The sequence below is a fragment of the Lucilia sericata genome, unplaced genomic scaffold (genome assembly GCF_015586225.1).
Source record: "Lucilia sericata isolate MDLA Ls3-8-SP2 unplaced genomic scaffold, ASM1558622v1 Contig000102F_arrow, whole genome shotgun sequence".
In the NCBI taxonomy this organism is placed as follows: domain Eukaryota; kingdom Metazoa; phylum Arthropoda; class Insecta; order Diptera; family Calliphoridae; genus Lucilia; species Lucilia sericata.
In genome coordinates, this window is record NW_023994134.1 from 660462 (window position 1) to 686213 (window position 25752).

Sequence of the window (25752 nt, forward strand, 5' to 3'; positions counted from 1 at the left end):
AATTGGGCATACCTCCGTTATAAGGTCAATTTCCGATAACCACGTAAACGCACATATTTCATAACTGAATGAAGATATCGGTATAAAATTCGTCATGAATGTGTTTAAAGTAGATATAAAACACCATGTGAAATTTTTTCAGGATCGGCCCATAAGCTCCCATTTAAGGTCCACTTCCGAAAATAACTTAAATGCACATAACTAATTTAGAAATAAAGATTAAAATAATATTAAGCATAAATATGTATTGTGTACATATATATCACTCTGCAAAATATTTTTTGGATCGGTCCATAATTGGGCATAGCTCCCATATAAGGACCAATTTCTAAAATCACTTAAATGCAAATATCCAATTAAGAAATAAATATATTTTAAAAATAGGCTACATAAAAAAAAATTTCGGATCGTTCCATAATTGGTCATATCTGTCTACTTCAGAAAATCACATATTTTTTTGATACATAAAGATATAATATATATTTCTTTGATAGATAAAGATAAGTAAAAAAATGTACATGAGTATATTTTGTGTATATAAGGAATATGGGGTCCACTTCCTTTAGTCACTTTTTCCAATATATCTCATTAAAATATTAGTATATTCGGATATAATCCGACATAGTCTGTTTTTTTTTATCGATAAATCATTCTGCGAAATTTTGTTCGGATTTGCCAATAATTGGCCATATCTCCATAAAAGGTATATTGGATTTCTAAATGATACCTCATCACGGAAGCACAATTTAAACTTTCACAATTTATTAAATAACTAGCTTTTTGTACCCGGCGTTGCCCGGGATTTTAAGTGATTTATAATATTAATCAATGTATGCAAATTAACATGGACTTTGCTTTTTACCCCTGAAATGAATATGTCGAAATTAAAATATACATTCAAAACAATATCTTTCACAAAATTTACCAAAAACATTTCCCCACACATTTCCCCCTTTTCAAAATTTCTTTAGACTTGAATGGTAAAAAATTACCTTTAAAATTTTTAATATCATAAAGCTATAAAAATATTAATTCTTAAAATTTCTAATCATTTTCTCCTTTCAAGCATGATTTAAACTCTTCAAAGCATTTGAAAATATACTTTACTAAAAATTGAGAAGCAAAATATATATATTTCCTTAAGGGGCCTTCAGTAAAGTCTAAAGAATAAGTAAGATGAAATTCCATCCGTATTTCAAAAAAGAGATTAAAAGTCGTATGTTTTATTAAAGTATCAAAAATATTGATATTTATAAATTTAAAATATTGAGTATAACTTTAAACAAATTCAAAAACTTTATATCATTTTAAAATTACAAAACAAAATTCGTTCCTTTTAACAACATGCACGAATTAACCAAAAGCCTCATCAGTTCGTGTCCGTCTTCCATAAGATCAAAACTCACTTTTTCTCAATCCCAGTTTACATTACAAATATTTACAAATTCTTCATATACAAATTATAAAGACTATATCTATAAGAATTTGCTATAATGAAAGATCCGCCTGATATGGGAGATGATCCTCCCATCTTATTGGACAAAACTAAGAAACTTAAATTTTTATCCACCGGTCCGAAATATTTAGTTATTAAACGAGTCGACAGTGAAAATAACAAAGTAAACACTCTCGCTAATGTTTCGCCCTTTTTAATAAAGAAGGTCTTCGATAACACATGTGGAGGAGAAGTGGAGATATGTAAAAAACTAATAAACGGTACAATATTAATAAAAACAAAAAACTTTATTCAAGCAAACAAATTAATACAATTATGCTCTTTAAATCATAATATAAAAGTAGAAGTATCAGAACATAATTCTCTCAATTTTGTTCGAGGTGTAATATACTCAAACGACCTCCGAGAGATCTCAGAAGATTAAAAACTCTCTGAATTAAAACAACAAAATGCTTTTAAAGTAAACAAAATTATGAAAAAAGTAGACACGATTTAATAGAAACCGGTTTAATCATTGTTACATTCATATCTACAAACTTACCATCAGAGATATTAGTTGGATACGAACGAGTAAGAGTACGACCTTATATCCCACTTCCCCTAAAATGCTAATATTGCCTACGATTTGGTCATCACTTTAGCAACTGTGACAACAACAAACTCTGCAGTGTATGCTCAAATAAAATCCAATCCAACTTAGAGAATAAAGAGATATGTACTCAACCAGCCTCTTGCATTAACTGTATCGAAAATAAAATAGAAAATACAAACCATTCTCCAAACAACAAAACATGTCCTATCTTCCTAAGGGAGAAAGAGATACAAGCGATCGTTACTCTTGAGAAAGTAAGCAAAAGAACAGCTGTCAAAAAATATTACGATAGAAATCCATCATCCACACATAATTACGCTACAATTACCAAAAAAACTACTGAAATCAATACAAATCAGCCCACAACAACATCAATCGACAAACAAAGTAATAAAACGTCAATGCCTCCCCCAACATCTTCTGCATTAACCAGAAATCTAAAAGACTACTCAGATGCTACAAGGCAATTCCTCACTATCCAGTGATGTTCCAACTCAAACTGGAGAAAACAAAGTAAATATCTTACCCCGCAACACATCAAAAAGACAACGTAAAACAATAAAAAAACAACTTGAAGCAACAAATAAACGAGCCAAAAAGAATTGGCTTGATGAAAGGTCTCGACCTCACAGTTGGGAAGCTGGGCGGTGGTATATTTTCTGCAATTTTTCTGCAGGAAGATCCCGCCGCCTTGTTTCCCTACATCTGTGTTGTACGAGACCTTTCAGCAATATTAATTTATAAGTATAAAATTATTATTATTAGTTATTATAATTATATTTTTACTCGGTTTTTTCTCCATTAACTCCCGCTATTAAGTTATCCATAATATCAAAATTACAATGGCTTTAAAAATAATACAATGGAATATTAACGGCTATACTAATAATTACAACGAACTGATTATACTTATTAAACTACACAAACCAAAACTTATTTCGCTTCAAGAGACTCATTTACATTCTACCACAGGCATTCCTATTCCTATTAATTATTCTCTACTTTCTACAAATACATCAACAACTCGTTATGGTGGAGTTGCCTTTTTGATTCACAACTCTTTACAATATGAATCCATAAATCCAGTAACAACAAAAGGGGTAAAATACTAGCTTCTTTTATCAATAAATCCAATCTTATATTGCTTAATGGAAATTCACCAACTCATTTCAACACTCGCTCCTCTTTAGCCCCATATATAGATTGGAACATTGAAAACTCTCTTTACGGAAGTGACCATTTTCCAATAATTTTATCACTATTTAGTCAAACAGACCACAGTGGGGCAGAATGGAAATTTTTTGGAAATAAATCTGGCATTTCTAAACGGCTGATCCGATCGGGATAAAATTGGCGTGAGCGTAGCCAAGGAGTATTCGAGTTTAAGTTTTGAAGATGAACCCTGCAGATGCCCCAGGGACGGCGCTGTGGCGGCTCAAAGTAGGGTACCTTCGACATGTAAAATTTTTAAACTCGTGCCATTTTTTTGTTTTTCACCCAAATACAAAGATTTTTATATTTTGTGAAAGCGCTCGACGAGATCTTGAGAAAACATGCTTATCTCTTATAATATCCGAGTTATAGGCATTTAAAAATTTAGTGATACAAAATTTACCATACCTTGGTCCGCCTTTTTTTTGAATACCGGGCGTAATTTTGGACCAAATGAACTCAATTTTTTCTTGTTAGTTCCAATAATATACAAAAAATTTCAGATCAATATCATTTACAGATCCAAAAATGTAAGTTTTTTAATTTAAAAATTCAAAAAATTTTAGATTTTTGGCGTTTTTTTGCCAAAAATGTGTCTTAACTCTTTTATTATTAAAATAAAATTTTCTTTAAGAACATATAACAATTTTATAGTTTTTTAAAACGTATCTTTACGCAGAACGCTTTGGCGTAAAAAACTTGTCCTATTTTTTGAAAATGTTGCCACTGCGTCCTTCCGAATATGACCTATTTTTTATGAAAACTTCAACTTTGGGCGACATGTTCTAAAATCCCAAAGCTGGGATCAGAAAACTGAAAGCAGTTTTGGAAACCTCAATATGTTTTATATTTACTCCAAAAGTATTTTCCCAGCCCTGAAAGAAATGTGGGCAAAAAAGTAAAAAATCCCATTTTTAGGATTTTCATTCCTATTTTTGGGAATTGCGGGATGCCCTTTGACCTTTTCAATTTTTTTTTGCATTTTCTTATTTGAAATGACAAATTTAACAAGCGTTGAAAAGTTCATTGAGTTTTGTTCATAAATAAAGATTTTGTCATATATTACATATTTGATTAATTTCTAAAACTATGATTTATATCAAAATTTTAATAGGGTCGCAGATAGCTACAACAATTTAGTCCATATTTATCCCTTAATATCTTTTTTTAGTTAGATATGGAAATTCTCGATCCTTTACAAAAACTTTCAAGTCAATATCTCAATTACATTCAAAAATATGTTCTTTTAAACCTGTATCCTTTAATTTCATATTTTTCATATTTTAGTATTAAGTATGACAGAACATACATTTGGTGTTGAATAAAATATTTGGACAATTTTTAAAAATTATTAAGTTAATTATTTTATTAAAGACTATAAAATTATATATACAATAAAAAAAATTATAATTTTATTATGAGCCACGCACAACAACACCTAAATCACCCCACACAAACCACCTTTCCCGCCCACCGAAACATAAAACACAATTTAATACAATATCATCAGTTAGTATAATAGCTTTTTTTATTTGAACTGTTTATCTTAAACATAATACAATTAATTCTTACAACCTACTTATATAGTTAATTCCTAACACTACTTATTTTCTATAAAATAATCTGTCATATCGGTATACATATCCAGAAGGTAATATAGGTCCTTTAAATCTTCCTTGTTTTGAGATGATAGAGTTTCATAACAAATCCATCTTTTTCGCATAGTTGAAAGAACAGGATCAGAAGATAGAAGTAAACTATTAAAAATATCTTCATTCTGTGATTGCTTGGAGCATTTTCTTGAGCTGAATAGTTGAACATGCTTAAAATCTCGATTCCTCGCTTCCTGGGCTTCTTCTGTTAACTCTCCAAGTGGAAGAATATTCGATTCAATTATTATTTGACCATGACACAATACTTTGTGTACTGTTGGTGTTAGTTCCCTCCATGGATACAGAGATACAAGTAATTTAGAAATTTCAGATGTATATTCCCCAAATCGATTTCCATTAATTTTATGTTTACTATTCAGTGCCATTAAAATAGTGTTAACTCTTCGAAGCAACTCCTTGTCGATTCCAGTTATTTTTGAAGTAATTTCAAAATCACGAAAAAACCTTCTCGCCGTATTACCGTCGTTTGTACTACCGCAACTTGGAAGTGGTTTGTCGATGTTTAATCCCATCTGAACTTTAAATTCTTCTTGGATTCTGCTTTTTTCCGCAAATCTCAGTTCTTTCAATTCTTCATTATTTTTTGTTGATTTAGTAATCCAAAAATCGTATTCTGGCATGAAGTGGTGAAATTCCGAAAGACAGGACTTCTTCATTAATACTCCTGCTTTTGTTTATATTTGAGACTTTTTCTCATTACATATTGAGCATCTCCAGAAGGAAGAAGTTTCTGTTATGGCATTGCTGACCTTTCCATCAATCATTGTTAAGCTTAGCTGATATGATACGTTAATAGAGAATTCCTTTATTTTTATGCAAATGGGCTCCAGTGCATTTATTTCATCTTTTAAATATTCCACTAAATCTTTTGTTGTTTTCTTTGACTCCTTTATATATTCAAATCCAATGGGTCTACAAAATTTTTTTGAACCCGGAGTTGTATTGATCCATATATCTTCAAATGAATTTCCGATGCTTGACGATGATGGATTAAGGGAATATGAACGAATTCGTAATGGCACTAATGATGACATAAATACACTTTTGTAGTCTGCTAATGTCCGACTTCCACAAGCTTGTTTGTATTCTGGAAGTGCTGATAAACCGTCACATCCCCAATTACACATTAAGACAACATCACAGTTATGAATTTTCCTTAGTTGGTCTTCTGAAAAGTCTGACACAATTCTTGATGCTGTGTTTTCGAGCAAAGATGATATATCAATACAAGCTTCCACATCATTAACAGCAATAGGTGATGGTAGGATAATTTGTTTTTTTTCCTGGATCGCCTTGTATGATGGTAATATATTGTGTCCTTTTTCATGCAGAGCTTTCCTTAATATTTGGTACTTATTTCGACTGAGACCCAGTTCCAACATAAGCGCTATTGCTTCCTCTTCAGTAAAATTTGATTGTGATGTTGGAGTTGGCATACTTTCCACAATTCGCTGAAGTCGTTTTGGTGATGCATTAGGAAGAATAGTTGCAATATGTACGGCATCCATAGGTTGGTTTTCCTTTTTCAGCATTTCGTTAAATGTATCAGCAATTTCCTCATTTGAGATTGAAAAAAGTTTTTGTGTGACCCTCTTTTTTTGTCCTTGAACATAAGTCTTCGTATGACTTGCAAGGCGCTCCTGATGATGTGTTGTAAGTTGAGATTTCCATAGTAGTTTCCATCCAACTACAAAATTTTAATCGAAATTTCTTTTGATTTCCATCCACAGACTTACTTTTTACATCAAAAAGTTTTCAATTTTTGATATGCCTGTTTTGTCTACTTTAGTTTTTATATAATTTGAAATGTCGTCAATTCTTTCTGGCCTTTTTGAAGATATACTCCATAAAACGGAACACAACTCTTCGTACTTTAATGTAATCTTCATTGTAGATTTATTAAATATGGTACTTAAAATCTGAGAAGTTTACTTATATACCAATTCTTGTCATTTCCGATACAGGTATTTCAAAGTAAAAAATTACGAATTGTCTACCTATTAACATTTAGGACTATATTACTATAACCTGTAATTCAGTCATTGATATTTCTTATTAGTGAATGAATCGAAATTATTATTATTACCTGTATATTTTTACCTACATGATCATAAACGAAACAGAACGAAATGATCTGTCGAAAAAATTTAGGTAAAAAATAGTTATAAATTTCTGAAAATTTAAGCATAATAGGACCTTTCAATTATAAGGATAAGCAAACAAATAGAAAATAGGTAAATATAAGATTTAAATATGTTCTGTCATATTTAATACTAAAATATGAAAAATATGAAATTAAAGGATACAGGTTTAAAAGAACATATTTTTGAATGTAATTGAGATATTGACTTGAAAGTTTTTGTAAAGGATCGAGAATTTCCATATCTAACTAAAAAAAGATATTAAGGGATAAATATGGACTAAATTGTTGTAGCTATCTGCGACCCTATTAAAATTTTGATATAAATCATAGTTTTAGAAATTAATCAAATATGTAATATATGACAAAATCTTTATTTATGAACAAAACTCAATGAACTTTTCAACGCTTGTTAAATTTGTCATTTCAAATAAGAAAATGCAAAAAAAAATTGAAAAGGTCAAAGGGCATCCCGCAATTCCCAAAAATAGGAATGAAAATCCCAAAAATGGGATTTTTTACTTTTTTGCCCATAGGGTCCACATTTCTTTCAGGGATGGGAAAATACTTTTGGAGTAAATATAAAACATATTGAGGTTTCCAGTTTTCTGATCCCAGCTTTGGAATTTTAGAACATGTCGCCTACATTTGAAGTTTTGATAAAAAATAGGTCATATTCGGAAGGACGCAGTGGCAACATTTTCAAAAAATAGGACAAGTTTTTTACGCCAAAGCGTTCTGCGTAAAGATACCTTATAGAAAACTATAAAATTGTTATATGTTCTTAAAGAAAATTTTATTTTATTAATAAAAGAGTTAGGACACATTTTTGGCAAAAAAACGGCAAAAATCTAAAATTTTTTGAATTTTTAAATTAAAAAACGTATATTTTTGGATCTGTAAATGACATTGACCTGAAATTTTTTGTATATTATTGGAAATTTCGTTGTCTAACTAACAACCAAAAATTGAGTCCATTTGGTTCAAAATTACGCCCGGTATTCAAAAAAAGGCGGACCAAGGTATGGTAAATTTTGTATCACTAAATTTTTAAATGTAAGAGATAAGTAGTATGTCCAAGCATGTTTTTTCAAGATCTCGTCGAGCGCTTTCAGAAAATATAAAAATCTTTGTATTTGGGTGAAAAACAAAAAAATGGCACGAGTTTAAAAATTTTACATGTCGTAGGTACCCTACTTTGAGCCGCCACAGCGCCGTCCCTGGGGCATCTGCAGGGTTCATCTTCAAAACTTAAACTCGAATACTCCTTGGCTACGCTCACGCCAAATTTTATCCCGATAGCTCCTATATAAGGCACATTTCCGATAACCACCTGAACGCACACATTACATAACTGAATGAAATTATCGGTATAAAATTCATCATCAATGTGTTTAAATTTTTTCCGGCTCGGCCCATAATTGGTCACAGCACCCATGTAAGGTCAACTTCAGCAAATTACTTAAATGCACATCCATAATTGGGCATAGATCCCATATAACACCATGCGAAATGTTTTCCGGATCGGTCCATAATTAGTCACAGCTCCCAAATAAGGACCACTTCCGAAAACCGCTTAAATGCAAATATCCAATTAAGAAATAAAGATATTTTAAAACAAGTAAGAAATTATAGTCGGGCGAGGCCGACCATATAATACCATACACCTGTTACAAAAATAAAATATGATTTAGTTTTCATAATAGAGCATATAGTTGAATTGTACCTTGCCTCAGATATACTTAAGCAGTTTATTGTTGAATAAAATTGTGGACATTTAAGTAAAATTTTGAAGGGAGTTTTGTATAGGGGCTATGGTCAAATGAGACCCTATAATTATAAAATTCATGAGAGTCATCGAGGCTAGTATAGATCTTGGTTTTGCAGCTTTTTGTCAAGATACGAGTATATTGATGAACTTAAAAGCCCTATTCGTCGGGTTCAGTAGTAAGGGGGCTAGGTGAAATATAAACTAATGTTAATGATTTTCAACAGGCTTCGTCTTTGGTACCATAGAAGATGATGTGCCAAATTTCATTGAATTATCTTCAAAATTGAGACCTGAAGTTTGATTACAAGCTTTACAAGCCCTAATCGACTCAGAAAATGATTCTAAGCCGATTGGTATTAGGGATGCCAAACGGGACTGGCTTTTACAAATCCCGGGATTCGGGATTTTGAAAATTGCAATCCCGGGATTTTACGGGATTTCGGGATTACATAAATTTAATTATTTTATACATGAAAATCTTAAATCTTCATGTTTGTGAAGAAAATTGTTTAATCTTGTGGAAATTAATCGACAGAAGATAATTTTAAATTAAAGCAATCCAATTAATTCCAATTCCTAAATAAAAACTTTTAGAAAATCATAATTTCAGAAATTTGGTAACTACATACATACTTCCTAAATAAAAACAAGTAGGAAAGTATAGTCGGATATGGCCAACTATATGATACCCTACACCATTTATATATTTTAAAAATTATTTATTTTTCATAAAAAATTTGTTGAATTTTACCTTAATTCCGATGTATTTAAGCAATTTATTGATAAAAAACTAAATTTCTAAAAGAGGCTTTATGTGGGAGCTAGGGTCAAATATGGGCCGATCCTCAAAAAATTGGGAAGAGGGATGTAATAATTTTATATAAAGGTTAGTTATGCTGAATGTCATCGCGATACTAATGGTTATAAGTAAATTTTTGGACGTTGAAGGGTTCGTATGGGGGCTAGGGTCAAACAACGGCAGACTCAGAAAGTGATTCTGAGTCGATGAGGTGGGTGTAGGACCAATATTTGTATGCGTTACAAACATCAGCACAAACGAATAATACCCTCCCAACTGTAGTGGTGTAGGGTATAATAAAAATACAACGTTCAATCCTTCGAATATCAATTTAGATCTTAAATGAACCTTTTCTTTGGAAAATGTCATCAACATTCAGAACGATTTAATTTACCTTTACCGTTATTACTCAGATTTGTAGAAAGCTTGAAATGCAAAACCTTCTAGATATCATTTAAAAAATAAATTTTATATTTGACTGTGCCGAAATAAAATAAATATTCCGGTATGTGATGGAATTCGAACGATTTGAAATCAATCGATTTGAAAAGGTATGATGAATTTCGATCGAGGAATGGTTTATTATTTTCTTGCAAAATAATACGCAGACAACAAAATACTTTCCATTTGAAATCAATTTAAAAAAATATGATAATTTGTATGAAAAGCCACAGAAATTGAATATTACACAATTTTTGGATTATTTTTGTAGATTCAAATCGATTCTATTTTAAAAGTGAATTTCATCAAATAGCTGCTTGTAACGTAAGATATTAATATTGGCATCAAATTGATTTTCAGAAGAGGTCCTTTTAGGATTTCTTGTGTTAATTTTGGTCCAAATTTGAGTCTACTATAGAAAAGAATGTGTATGCTTTTTGGGTCTACGACGAAATGAAAAAATAAATTTGTATGTATTTTATATGGTATCATACTACTATAAAAAAAGGTTCAAAATGTACAAGATTAGCTGTGCTGAATTTTGTTCTGCATAAGTCAAAAATAAACTAAGATCGTAATTTTTAAGCGAATTGAATAAAATTATTGCTCAAAAAAGAATTTAAAAAAAAATTTAGTATCAAATCCCGGGATTCATTTTGAAAAATCCCGGGATTCGGGATATCCTAATCCCGAAAAAATCCCGGGATTTACAAAATAAATCGCGGGATTTTTTTTCGGGATTTTCGGGATTGGCATCCCTAATTGGTATACTTTAAAGTCGTGTAGTGTGTAAATAGGCTATAAAAATAAGTTTTTTACGGATCGGTCCATAATTGTTCATATCTGTCATATAAGATCCACTTTCGAAAATCGCACATTTCATTATACCCTCCACCACCATCAGTGGTGATAGAGGGAATATATAAGTTTGCCATTTCGTGTGTAACACCAAAAAATATTCATCTGAGACCCCACAATGTATATATATTCTGGGTCCTTATGAAATTCTGAGTCGATTTAGCTATGTCCGTCTGTCTGTCTGTCTGTCTGTCTGATTAAAACATGCTCACTTCAGACTACCTAAAACAAATTAAGTTTTTTTCCCTAATTCTTGAGTAGTTTTCTCAGAAACTACAAATATTGTCACAGATTATATTTTTCATCTATAGATTAATTATGTTTAAAATTGTAATAATCGATCCAAAATTTCCCATAGCCCCCATACAGAGGTACATATTCCCGGAAATTAGTTTATCGTTAATAACTTCCTCAAATATATCGGTATCAACACAAAATTTTGTACATATTGACATTATATGAACAGGAATCAAAACTACGGACTTAGATCTGTATCGGTCCACAATTGGTCATAGTTCCAATATAACGTCCACTTTCGAAAATCACTTAAATGAACATATTTTATTGATAAATAAAGTTATCGGGATAAAATTCGACATGAATATGTTTTGTATATACATAAATCATTCTAAGGAATTTTTTTCCGGATCGGTCCATAATTGGTCATAGCTCCCATATAAGGTTCACATCCGAAAATCACTTAAACGAGCTTAATTCATAGATAAATAAAGCTATCTGGATAAAATTCGACATAAATGTGTTTTGTGTGTATATAAATCACTCTATATAAGGTCCACATCCGAAAATCACTCAAATGCGCATAATTCATTGATTAATAAAGTTATCAGGGTAGAACTCGAGGTGAATATGTTCTGTATATAGATATAAATCAATTAGTGAAATGTTTTCCGGATCAGTCCACAATTGGTACTAGCTCCCATATAAGGTCCACATCCTAAAATCACTCAAATGCGCATAATTATTGATAAATAAAGCTATCAGGGTAAAACTCGACGTGAATTTGTTTTGTGTATAATCATCCGTGAACATTTTCCACATCGGTCCATAATTGGTTACATTCCATATAAGGAATTTTTTCAGCATCGGTCCATATCTAGCTCCCATATAAGGTTCACTTCTGAAAACCACTTAATGCCACATAATTTATTATTAAACTCGACATGAGTATGTTCTGTGTATAGATACCCTCCACCACCATCAGTGGTGATAGAGGGTTTATATAAGTTTGTCATTCCGTGTGTAACACCAAGAAATAGTCATCTGAGACCCAACAAAGTATATATATTCTGGGTCCTTATGAAATTCGGTGTCGATTTAGCTATGCCCGTCTGTCCGTTTGTCTGTCTGTGTAAAACACGCTCACGTTAAAACGAAGCTAGATAATTTAACCAAATTCACCCAAAATATTCACTATTATCCGGTACAGTTTGGTATTGAAAATGAGCAAAATCGGTTCACATCGAGAAAAGTTATGAATCAAAATTTAAAACAACTCAGAAAAAATAAGCATTGTTTACACATTCTGATGTAATTTTCTCGAAAACTATGCAAGATAATTTCATGAAAGTCATCATATATTCGTTTCTACACAATATCTTGATTCTTGCTGAAAATTGCCAGAATCAGTCCATAATTTCATATACCTCCCATTCAAAAGTACATATTCCCGGAAAATGAGTTTTTTGTTAATAACTTCCGTCAAAATGTTGATATCTTCATAAAAATTTTACAACTTAAAATCTTATGTCAATTCATTGAGAGAAACAATTTTCTGGATCGCTCCATAATTGGACATAGCTTCTATACAATGTCCCCTCCCGAAAATCACTTTTACGCGCATAACTCATTACTATATTAAGATATCCATAAAATGAGTATTGCTCATACGCACAGAAATATTAGTATGAAATTTTTTTCCGATCGTTCCATAATTGGTCATAGCTCCCGTACAAGGTCCCCTTCCGAAAATCACTTAAACGCACATAACTCATTACTAAATTAAGATATCCATATAAAATTTGGTACAAGTATTGCTCTCATATACAGAAATATTACTATGAAAGTTTTTTCCGATCGGTCCATAATTGGTCATAGCTCCCATACAAGATTCATTGATATCCATACATTTATATCCATACATTTAGCACAAATATTGCTCTTATATACATAAATTACACTATAAAATTGTTTTACGATCGGTCCATAATTGGTCATAGCTTTCATACTAGGTCGCCTCCAGAAAATCACTTAAATGCACAATATTCATTGCCAAATAATGATATAGATACAGAATTTTGAAATTTTGTCTTTATATACATAATTGGTCATAGCGCCTTTACGAAAATCTCTTAAACGCACATTACTCATTACCAAATAAAGCTATTGATACAAAATTTGGCACAAATATTAGTATTATATTAATATTAGGTCCATAACATGGGTGCGGTCTGTCGCATGCAAATGTCCCTTCAGAAAATCACTTGAACACACATTACTTATTACTAAATTACAATATAGATACAAAATTTGACTGAAAAATAGCTTTTATGTACAGAAATTTTGCTTAAAGAATTTTTTACGATCGGTTTATAATTGGTCATATCTCCTTGGTTACATTAAGTCCTTCCACTAAAAGCAATTTAACCGTATTTAACTAATTGCATTATCAATTTGTGTAGAACAAAATTATATATATATGTATTTTGAAAATCCTTAAATCTTTCACACACATGCACATTATTAAATATCGTTAAAGCATATTTTAGGTCGCTATAAAAATATAAAAGAAAATGGGGTTTGTAATGTTCAATAAATCTTGTAATTGTAACAGATTTAAGCTTGGGGTTTTTCTATTTAGGACATGAGAAAATTTATTTCTACAAATATTTGATCAATTAAAAAAGTATTACTATAAAAATAGCTGGTGGAGGGTATTTAAGATTTGGCTCAGCCGAATATAGCACTCTAACTTGTTGATAAATAAAGATATCGGAATAAGGAAATTTTGTGTATATAAGAAATCTTTTTTTTTTCCATTTCCATAAGGCACTTTTTCCAATATATTTCATTCAATTATAAATATATAGGGATAAAATCGGACACAGTGTGTTTTTTATCGATAAATCATTCTGTGAAATTTAGTTCGGATTGGCCAATAATTGGCCATATCTCCATAAAAGGTATATATGATTTCTAAATGATATCACCCTCATCACGGGTGCACAATTTAAACTTTCAAAATTTATTAAATACGTATCTAGTAATATTTATAAGGGTTTTCATAAAAAGTAGCTTACAGGTGGAGGGTATTTAAGATTCGGCATAGCGGAATATAGCACTCTGACTTGTTTATGTTTCGTATATATTTTTGAACTAAAACAAGTTAGAGAGCTATATTCGGTTGAGCCGAATATGTGTGAAATATTTAAGAAAATTTAGATATGTGTACTGTTGTTCAGAATTTGTTTACACTAAATTAATTTTACTATACAAATTACAATTAATTATATACGGTTAAAGTGTTTTTACAATAACATTTCTGTAAATAAAAGCTATATTTCTGTCAAAATTTGTATCTATATAGCTATTTGGTAATAAGTGATGTGCATTAAGTGATTTTCGGAAGAGGCTTTGTATGGGACGGATCGGACTCATATTATGGACCGATCGTGAAAAAAAATTTAAATAAAATTTTGTATACAAAAGTAATGTCTTTGTCAAATTTTGCATGCCTATTATTGTTTGGTAATGAGTAATGTGAATTTAAGTGATATCTAGGAGGGGACCTTATATGGGAGCTATGACAAAATATGGGCTGATCGTGAAATTTTTTCTAAATAAAATTTATGTAAACTAAATTAATATTTGTGGCAAATTTTGTAAGGACATCATTATTTGGTAATGATTTATGTGCATTTCAGTAATTTTCTGAAGGGGATCTTCTACGGGAGCTGTGACCAAATATGGACCGATCGTGAAACAATATTAAAATTATATTTTTGTTTACAAAAGTAATATTTGTGGCAAATTTTGTATAGAAATTTTACAGTATCATTTCTATATATAAAAGCAATATTTGTGCCAAAATTTGTATGAATACCATTATTTCGTCATGAGTTATGTGCGTTTAAGTGCTTTTTGGGAGGGGACCTTGTATGGGAGCTATGACCAAATAGGGACCGATAGTGAAAAAATTTTACAGTATCATTTCTGTGTATATAAGCAATATTTGTGCCAAAATTTGTATGGATACCATTATTTTTTTTTTTTTATTATTTAAAACGGTATAAATTGACATATACAATTTTTCTTAAAATACTGCGACTAGTCAAAATAGACTAACTAGCAGTTTGAGGCTAATTATTTAAACATATAATTTAGTATTAACAGCAATTCAAATATTTTATAAAACATTATGCTGGTTGAAACGCCTGATGAGGTCATGAGGTTGGCATCTGTTTAGTCGTCTTACTACATTTGTGGTTCTTAATAAGGACGCTATTTCTTCATTTGGGTGGAGTATAAGTTTACGCCTATGTTGTTCTGCTTTCATAATAATTTCCTCTGTTACTGTGTTCATGTTGAGATCTCTATGGATATCAGAGTTTCTAACGTACCATGGGGCATTCAGGATGGTCCTTAGGATTTTGTTTTGAAATCTTTGTATAATTTTAATAACATCGTTTTTAGCGCATCCCCATATCTGGATGCCATAGCTCCATACTGGCTTTAGAATTCGTTTATAGACAATTAGCCAATCCATTTTTCTAAACTTTAACTCTAGCTCATCCTTTTTCTTCTTAACATGCGCTTTCCAACGAAGCTTTGCGTCTAGGGTCATTCCCAAGTATTTAGCGGTGTTCTCGTGTGGAATCTCAATTTCATCGATAAAGACTGGTTTGTGGTTGACGTTTTTATTTGTAAAATTTACATGAATCGATTTTGAGCTATTTAGTTTGATACACCATTTTTTAGTCCACCTATCTATTCGATTTAGTGCTAGTTGTAGTTTATGTGTTGCGACTTCAACATCTTTTCCAGTTGACATGATTACAGTGTCATCTGCAAATGTGCCGACAATACAATCTGAATCTACTGGTAAATCGTAGGTATACAGTAAGTATAATATTGGTCCCAGGATACTTCCCTGCGGGACACCAGAGCTTATCGGATGAAGATTTGAGAATTCATCATTGATTTTAACACGGAAATATCTTTCTTTTAGGTAAGATTCTAGCATTTCGCAGTATTGAATTGGTAAGAGCATGTTTAGTTTATGTAGCAAGCCTTTATGCCATACACCATCGAAAGCTTTTGAAATATCCAAGAATACGGATGAACATATTTCTTTGTTTTCTAGGGCATTTTCAATTGTATGTGTTATCCTATGTATTTGTTCGATTGTAGAGTGTTTTTCACGAAATCCAAATTGATGATTTGGTATAATATTTCTATTTGTAATTATGCTTTTCAGCCTTTTACAGAATAGTTTTTCAAACAGTTTTCCTATCACCGGTAATAGTGATATTGGCCTATATGAGCTGGCATCTGTGAGTGGTTTTCCTGGTTTTGGAATCATTATTATCTCAGCCACTTTCCAAAGACTTGGCATATATTTTAGATTTATTATAGCATTGAAGATTTTGGTTAATATTGCAAGTGCTTTATGAGGCAAATGTTTTAAAAGCTCAGCTGCTATTAGATCATATCCAGGGCTTTTTTTGCATTTTAGTAACCGGATTTCTTTTTTCACTTCGGAACTTGTTAGTAGAGGTATTTCTTCATCGTCATTGTTAATCACTGTTTCAATACTATCGTAGATAGGTATTTGCGTTTTGAATACATTTTCTAAGTATGTCCCAAAAACTTCCACTTTTTCTTTGTTGGATTTGGCCCAGCTTCCATCGCTTTTTCTAATTGTGGATGATTGATTTATTGGCCTCTTAAGACTTTTGGTAGCTTTCCATAAGGAGTAGTCTGTCTTATTATTATATGACAAATGTGATAGATAATGATTCATGTTATCATTTTTGAATTTTTGTATCGCTCTCTTTAGAGTTTGTGTAGCGTTATTTAATAAAGTTTATCGCAGGGAGCTCGAGTACTTTGCCATTTTCGGCGTAATTTTCTTTTAGAAGTTATCAAAGTTCTGATACTTTGGGGATAGGATACATTACTATAAATCTTAGGTTGAAGTTCAGGCGTGCAAAATTTTTAGCTTCATTTTCCAAATCTTCTGTTGTGTGGATTTGAGGATGAGTTTTTAAATTATGTTTAATATTTAATTTATATAAGTTCCAATCTGTGTATTTATTATACAAAACTGGATATGGTACTTTTGGTTGTATATCGCAAGAGAATGTTAAGTAGATTGGTGAATGATCAGAGTTTAGATCAAAGCCTTCATCTATTTTAAGATTTAATTTTGATATTTTCCGAAAAAGAAAGAAATCAATTAGATCCGGGATCTTGTTTGGATCCGTTGGCCAATATGTTGGACTGCCTGTGGACATGAAATTACATCCGGTATTTTTTAATGCTTTGTAGAGCTCTCTGCCTTTGGTGGTGGTTAATCTGGAACCCCAATGAGTGTGCTTGGAGTTAAAATCCCCTCCCATTATAAATTTATACTTGTGCTTTTCTATTAGTTGTTGATATTGAATGTGTTTTATGGTATGTCTCGGAGGACTATAAATTGACGAAAACGAAATATATGAGTTATTTATTTTACATGTTATCGTAGTAACTTGAAATTCTTGAAGGCTAGTTTTTTCCTCTTCATAATGTTCAATACTAGATTTAACTAGTATTGCACTGCCGCCTCTTGCATTATTGCTAGGATGTATATTGTGGTAACAATAAAAGTTTTTAAATTTAATAAATGATTGCTTTGTGAAATGCGTCTCACTTATCATACATATATCTATGCATTCTTTTTCAATTATTAGTTCAAGTTCATTTTTATGTTGTTGCAAGCCATTTGCATTCCATTCCATGATTCTAATTGATGTTTTCATTATTGGAGATTGTGCATTCTAAAGTTCTAAGTCGAAGTTCTTGTGACTTGTTGAAAGCTTCAAGATTGTTTAGTTTGGATACGATTATTTGTAATAAATTTTCATTTTCTGCTTTTGTGCTGTTTGCATATGTTTTTCCGCTTACTTCACTATTTGGGTTTACAATATTTGTTATTTTAGAATTTCGAATTTGTTGCACATTATTATTATTTTTGTTTGATGACTTTTTCCTTATTTTCTGAAGTTCTTTTGCGACTATTTAACAATAAGTTATGTGCGTATAAGTGATTTTCGGGAGGGGACCTTGTATGGGAGCTCTGACCAAATATGGACCGATCATAAAAAAATTTTACAGTATCGTTTAACCGCTTAACCGATTCTCGGGAGGGGACCTTGTATGGGAACTTGTATGGGAGCTACGCCAATTATCAATTGACATAAAACTTTTACTTGTAAATGTTTGTAAAGATATTGTCATTCTACCGGAAGTTATTAACAATTAATGCATTTTCCCGGAATATGTACATTTGTATGGGAGGTATATGAAAATGTGGACATTCCGCCCATTTTTAACAGAAATGAAGCCTTCATATGCCAACAATTGTATGCTGATTTTTATGAAATTATTTCGCATAGTTTTTGTGAAAATTGTATTAGAATGTGTTAAAAAAGCTTAATTTTTTAAAATTTGTTTAGTTTTTTTTTTAATTTTGATTCATAACTCTTTCCGACGTAAACCGATTTTGCTCATTTTCAATAGCAAACTGCCTAGGACAATAGGAAATCTTTTGACTGAATTTTATTAATTTATTTACCATCGTTTTTACGTGAGCGTGTTTTACACAGACAGAGTTTGATAAAGACCCGGAATATATATACTTTGTTGGGACTCAGATGAATATTTCTTGGTGTTACACACGGAATGACAAACTTATATATACCATATATCATCACTGATGGTGGAAGTATGAAAATGGAACTTTTTGGTGCTCTTTATACCCTCGGCGGAATCGGTCCATATTTTCATATACCTCCCATACAAATGTACATACTCCCGGAAAGTGCATTAATTGTTAATAACTTCCGGTAGAATTACAATATCCTTACAATATCTTTTACAAGTAACAGTTTTATGTCAATTGAATTCATATAGAGGAAATATTATCTGAATCGGTCCTTAATTGGCCGTAGCTCCCATACAAGGTCCCCTTGTTTTTCTGCACAAATATTGCCTTTAAAAACTGAAATGATACTGTAAAATTTTTTCACGATCGGTCCATATTTGGTCATAGCTCCCATGCAGGGTCCCCTCCTGAAAATCACTTAAACGCACAAAACTTATTGTTAAATAATGGTATCCATGGAAATTTTGGCACAAATATTGCTTATATACACAGAAATGATACTGTAAAATTTTTTCACTATCGGTCCATATATGGTCATAACTCCCATACAAGGTCCCCTCCCGAAAATCACTAAGACGTACATAACTCATTACCAAATAATGGAATATAGAAATTATACAGTAAAATTTATATACAAAATTTGCCACAAATATTACTTTTGTATTTAAAAATGTAATTTAAAAATTGTTTCACGATAGGTCCATATTTGGTTATAGCCCCCGTAGAAGATCTTCTTCAGAAAATCACTTAAACGCACATAAATCATTACCAAATAATGATATCCTTGCAAAATTTGGCACAAATATTAATTTAGTTTACATAAGTTTTATTAAAAAAAAAAAAAATCACGAACAGTTTAGTTTACATAAGTTTTATTAAAAAAAAAAATTCACGAACAGCCCATATTTTGTCATAGCTCCCATATAAGGTCCCCTCCCAGATATCACTTAAATTCACATTACTCGTTACCAAACGCTGATATCAATGCAAAATTTGACACAGACATTACTTTTGTATATAAAATGTTATTTTAATTTTTTTCACGGTCGGTTCATAATATGGGTCCGATCGGTCCTATACAAAGCCTCTTTCGAAAATCACTTAATGCACATTATTACCAAATAGCTATATAGATACAAATTTTGACAGAAATATAACTTTTATTTACAGAAATGTTATTTTAAAAGCACTTTTCCTTAAATATTTTACACACATGCATACTTGGAAGTTATTAAATATTGTTAAAGCATATTTTAAAATATTATAGAAAATCGTGTTTACAATGCAGCGAAAAAACTTGCAATTGTAACACATTTAAAATAATTAAATCTTTGCTTGTTCTATTAGAAAAAATGAGAAACCCTATTTCCACAAATATTTGATTAACTAAAAGGTTGTTAATATAAAAGAAGTTGGTGGAGCGTATTTAAGATTCGACTCAGCCGAATATAGCCCTCTAACTTGTCTGTTTTCAATTTGGAATTTCCCAAAGAATCAGAATTATTTTTCAATTTCTAAAAAATTGTTACTATTAAAAATGAGATTTTAAATCTAAGTGATTTGTAATGTAATTTGTTTAAGATCATAAAATCTATAGTACACAATTTTATTTAAGTTTCGTATACATTTTTGAACTAAAAAATAAAATTGATTTTTTTTTTTAATTATATAAACTCAATTTTATGTACAAATATCATAATTAATATTTATATTGAATAAACAGCAATATTTTGATTTAATCTATATATATAAAAATGAATGTGTGTTTGTTTGTATGTTTGAACGTTATAGACTAATAAACGGCTGAACCGATTTCTTCAAATTTTCACAGCGTATTCCTGCATGTCTGGAATAGCTAATGGGCTACTTTTTATTTTGAAATTACAAGTGGGCGGGGAGCCACGCCCATATTAAGAAAATATGAAATGCGTATATTTGAGATAATATAACAGTTAGAGTCCTCAAATGTTGTCGGAGCCACTTTAGTGTCAATATGATTATTTAGGACAAAAAGTAGGCGGACTAGCAATAGGGGGCGTGGCACCTCTCATATAAATCAAATACAAAATTCATTTATCTTCGTATATCTGAGAAACTATTACAGCTAGAATCTTAAAATTTTACTTGAAGAATCTTGACATTCATCTGAACATTTAGAGTATAACGGGCGAACTTTCAATGATGAACTTGGCACCTCCCATATGAATTAAATATAAAATTTCATTTATCTGGGAAACTAATAGAACTTGATTCTTAAAATTTTGCACAAATTACTTTAATATTCATCTGAACATTTTGGAGGAAAAAGTGCTGACTTTCATCTGCACTGAAAATAATCCATGCTCAACTTTACGAAAAAAAATTTCGTAACTTCTATTTTAGTAATATTTACAAAAATTTCGTGTATACTACGAAATATTATTTAATAAAACCCTTTTCTTTTTTTTGCGAAAGTACGAAAACTTTTCGTAATATTTTTTTCTTAAATTTTAGCGAAATTAAACATAATGATATTAATTAAATTATCATTAAATAAAACTACAACATTTTTATAAAATTTAAGAAAAAGTATAATATTATTCACAAATTATTTTCATAAAAAAAATTTAAAAATTCGTGTGGAGAATAATTTTGAACTAAAATTAGAAAAATTATTTTAAAATGAACAAAAATGCTTGCATAAATTAATATTTGGTAAATTTTACCATATTTATTAAAAATTCACTTTTTTTAATTTATGTAAATTAATTTTTCCAAGATTATTTTGCATTATACTAAAATATTTCGTACAATTTCGTATATATTACGAAAGAATTTCGTGGTGCGAAACAACGAACGATTCGTACAATGTACGACATTTTTCGTATATATTAGGCATGGATTTTTTTCAGTGTGGGAAACTTGAAGCCCCCATATGAATCAAATAGAAAAATTCTTATATCGTATATCTTCAAATTTTACATGAAGAATTTTGACATTCATGTGAACATTTAGAGCATAACGGGCGGACTTTCAATAGGTGGCTTGGCACAACATATATGAATTAAATACAAAATTTCGTTTATCTTGGAAACTCTTATATTATTAAAATTTTTCATAGATAGATAGAAATTTGTGATAGATAGAAACTGGCGAACTTGCAATAATTTGCTTGACATCTCTCATATGTAACATATTATAAATCTGGAAAACTATTGTAGTTAGAATCTTCAAAATCGTTAAGTGGGTTTTTTATTTATACATATTGCTTGTAGGGTAGCAAAGCGCACTGGGTATAGCTAGTAAATTCAATAACATTTTGATTGCTTTTCTTGTTTAATACAAGCACAACATTAGTTAGTTCAAATATTTTTTTATTGATTTTTTTATAATTCTAACAACTCGGGGGAGTTTTCCCGTTTTTCCTACCGAACGCGTCCTCGGCTGGCGGATAGGGGTGGTGATGGACCATCTGTCCTCCCACAGTTTTAGTGTGACTCCAGCTAAGCGAGGGCAGATTGTCCACCACCTGGGAATATTATATTCCCCGCGGACCAAAAAACTGGAAAAAAACAACATGGAAAATAAAAATAAAAAGATGAAAGTTATTAAAAATATTGTTTAAAAAAAAAAAACAAGTTAAAGTGCTATATTCGGCTGAGTCGAATCTTAAATACCCTCCACCAGCTATTTTTATGGTAATACTTTTTTAATAGATCAAATATTTGTAGAAATAAGTTTTCTCATGTCTTAAATAGAAAAACCCCAAGATTTAAACAGCTTAAATCTGTTACAATTACAAGATTTATTGAACATTACAAACCCCATTTTCTTTTATATTTTTATAGCGACCTAAAATATGCTTTAACGATATTTAATAATGTGCATGTGTGTGAAAGATTTAAGGATTTTCAAAATACATATATATAATTTTGTTCTACACAAATTGATAATGCAATTAGTTAAATACGGTTAAATTGCTTTTAGTGGAAGGACTTAATATGGGAGATATGACCAATTATAAACCGATCGTAAGCAATTCTTTAAGCAAAATTTCTGTACATAAAAGCTATATTTCAGTCAAATTTTTTATCTATATCGTAATTTGGTAATAAGTAATGTGTGTTCAAGTGATTTTCTGAAGGGACATTTGCATGGGACCGACCGCACCCATGTTATGGACCTAATATTAATATAATACTAATATCTGTGCCAAATTTTGTATCAATAGCTTTATTTGGTAATGAGTAATGTGCGTTTAAGAGATTTTCGTAAAGGCGCTATGACCAATTATGTATATAAAGACAAAATTTCAAAATTCTGTATCTATATCAGTATTTGGCAATGAATATTGTGCATTTAAGTGATTTTCTGGAGGGGACTTAGTATGAGAGCTATGACCAAATATGGACCGATCGTAAAACAATTTTATAGTGTAATTTATGTATATAAGAGCAATATTTGTGCTAAATGTATGGATATCAATATTTTGTAATGAGTTATGTGCGTTTAATTGATTTTCGGGAGGGAACCTTGTATGGGAGCTATGACCAATTATGGACCGATCGGAAAAAAACTTTCATAGTAATATTTCTGTATATGTGAGCAATACTTGTATCAAACTTTATATGCATATCTTAATTTAGTAATGAGTTATGTGCGTTTAAGTGATTTTCGGAAGGGGACCTTGTATGGGAGCTATGACCAATTGTGGACCGATCGGAAAAAAATTTCATAGTAATATTTCTGTGCGTATGAGCAATATTTATTCCAAATTTTATATGGATATCTTAATTTAGTAATGAGTTATGCGCGTTGAAGTGATTTTCGGGATCCAGAAAATTTTTTCTCTCAATGAATTGACATAAGATTTTAAGTTATAAAATTTTTATGAAGATATCAACATACTGACGGAAGCTATTAACAAAAAACTCATTTTCCGGGAATATGTACTTTTGAATGGGAGGTATATGAAATTATGGACCGATTTTGGCAATTTTCAGCAAGAATCAAGATATTGTGTAGAAACGAATATATGATGACTTTCATGAAATTATCTTGCATAGTTTTCGAGAAAATTACATCAGAATGTGTAAAAAATGCTTATTTTTTCGGAGTTGTTTTAAATTTTGATTCATAACTTTTCTCGATGTGAACCGATTTTGCTCATTTTCAATACTAAACTGTACCGGATAATAGTGAATATTTTGGGTGAATTTGGTTATATTATCTTGCTTCGTTTTAACGTGAGCGTGTTTTACACAGACAGACAAACGGACAGACGGGCATAGCTAAATCGACTCAGAATTTCATAAGGACCCAGAATATATATACTTTGTTGGGTCTCAGATGACTATTTCTTGGTGTTACACACGGAATGACAAACTTATATAAACCCTCTATCACCACTGATGGTGGTGGAGGGTATCTATACACAGAACATACTCATGTCGAGTTAAATAATAAATTATGTGGCATTAAGTGGTTTTCAGAAGTGAACCTTATATGGGAGCTAGATATGGACCGATGCTGAAAAAATTCCTTATATGGAATGTAACCAATTATGGACCGATGTGGAAAATGTTCACGGATGATTATACACAAAACAAATTCACGTCGAGTTTTACCCTGATAGCTTTATTTATCAATAATTATGCGCATTTGAGTGATTTTAGGATGTGGACCTTATATGGGAGCCAGTACCAATTGTGGACTGATCCGGAAAAAATTTCACTAATTGATTTATATCTATATACAGAACATATTCACCTCGAACATATTCATATCTACCCTGATAACTTTAATAATCAATGAATTATGTTCATTTGAGTGATTTTCGGATGTGGACCTTATATGGGAGCTATGACCGATTATGGACCGATCCGGAACAAATTTCGTAGAGTAATTCATATACATACAAAACACATTTATGTCGATTTATCTATGAATTAAGCTTGTTTAAGTGATTTTCGGATGTGAACCTTATATGGGAGCTATGACCAATTATGGACCGATCCGGAAAAAAATTCTGTAGAATGATTTATGTATATACATGTATGAATATGTATTCATGTCGAATTTTATCCCGATAGCTTTATTTATCAATAAAATATGTTCATTTAAGTGATTTTCGAAAGTGGACCTTATATGGGAGCTATGACCGATTATGGACCGATCCGGAACAAATTTCGTAGATTAATTCATATACACACAAAACACATTCATGTCGAATTTTATCCAGATATCTTTATTTATCTAAGAATTAAGCTCGTTTAAGTGATTTTCGGATGTGAACCTTATATGGGAGCTATGACCAATTATGGACCGATCCGGGAAAAAATTCCTTAGAACGATTTATGTATATACAAAACATATTCATGTCGAATTTTATCCCGATAGCTTTATTTATCAATAAAATATGTTCATTTAAGTGATTTTCGAAAGTGGACCTTATATTGGAACTATGAGCAATTGTGGACCGATACAGATCTCCGTAGTTTACAGTCCGTAGTTTTGATTCCTGTTCATATAATGTCAATATGTACAAAATTTTGTGTTGATACCGATATATTTGAGGATGTTATTAACGATAAATTAATTTCCGGGAATATGTACCTTTGTATGGGGGCTATGGGAAATTTTGGATCGATTATTACAATTTTAAACATAATTAATCTATAGATGAAAAAAATAATCTGTGACAAAATTTGTCGAATTATCTTTGGTAGTTTCTGAGAAAACTACTCAAGAATTAGGGAAAAAAACTTTATTTTTTTTAGGTAGTCTGAAATTTTTACTCATAACTTTTGTGAACCGATTTTGCTGATTTTCAATACCAAACTGGTTAGGAAAACAATGAATATTCTCTGTGAATTTGCTTGATTTCATT

At 30.8% G+C, this 25752-nt stretch overlaps 1 protein-coding gene across 5 annotated transcripts in view; it reads right to left on the reverse strand.

The window, feature by feature from the left end:
• The window catches only part of LOC119600058, a 564032-nt gene extending 541607 nt beyond the window's left edge, over positions 1 to 22425 (reverse strand). For all 5 annotated transcript variants that reach the window (XM_037950082.1, XM_037950083.1, XM_037950081.1 and 2 more), the window contains exon 1: positions 22293 to 22425. The gene's annotated coding sequence lies outside the window, so the exon portion shown is untranslated. The remainder of the gene's footprint in view (positions 1 to 22292) is intronic.
• Positions 22426 to 25752: the final 3327 nt, after the last annotated feature.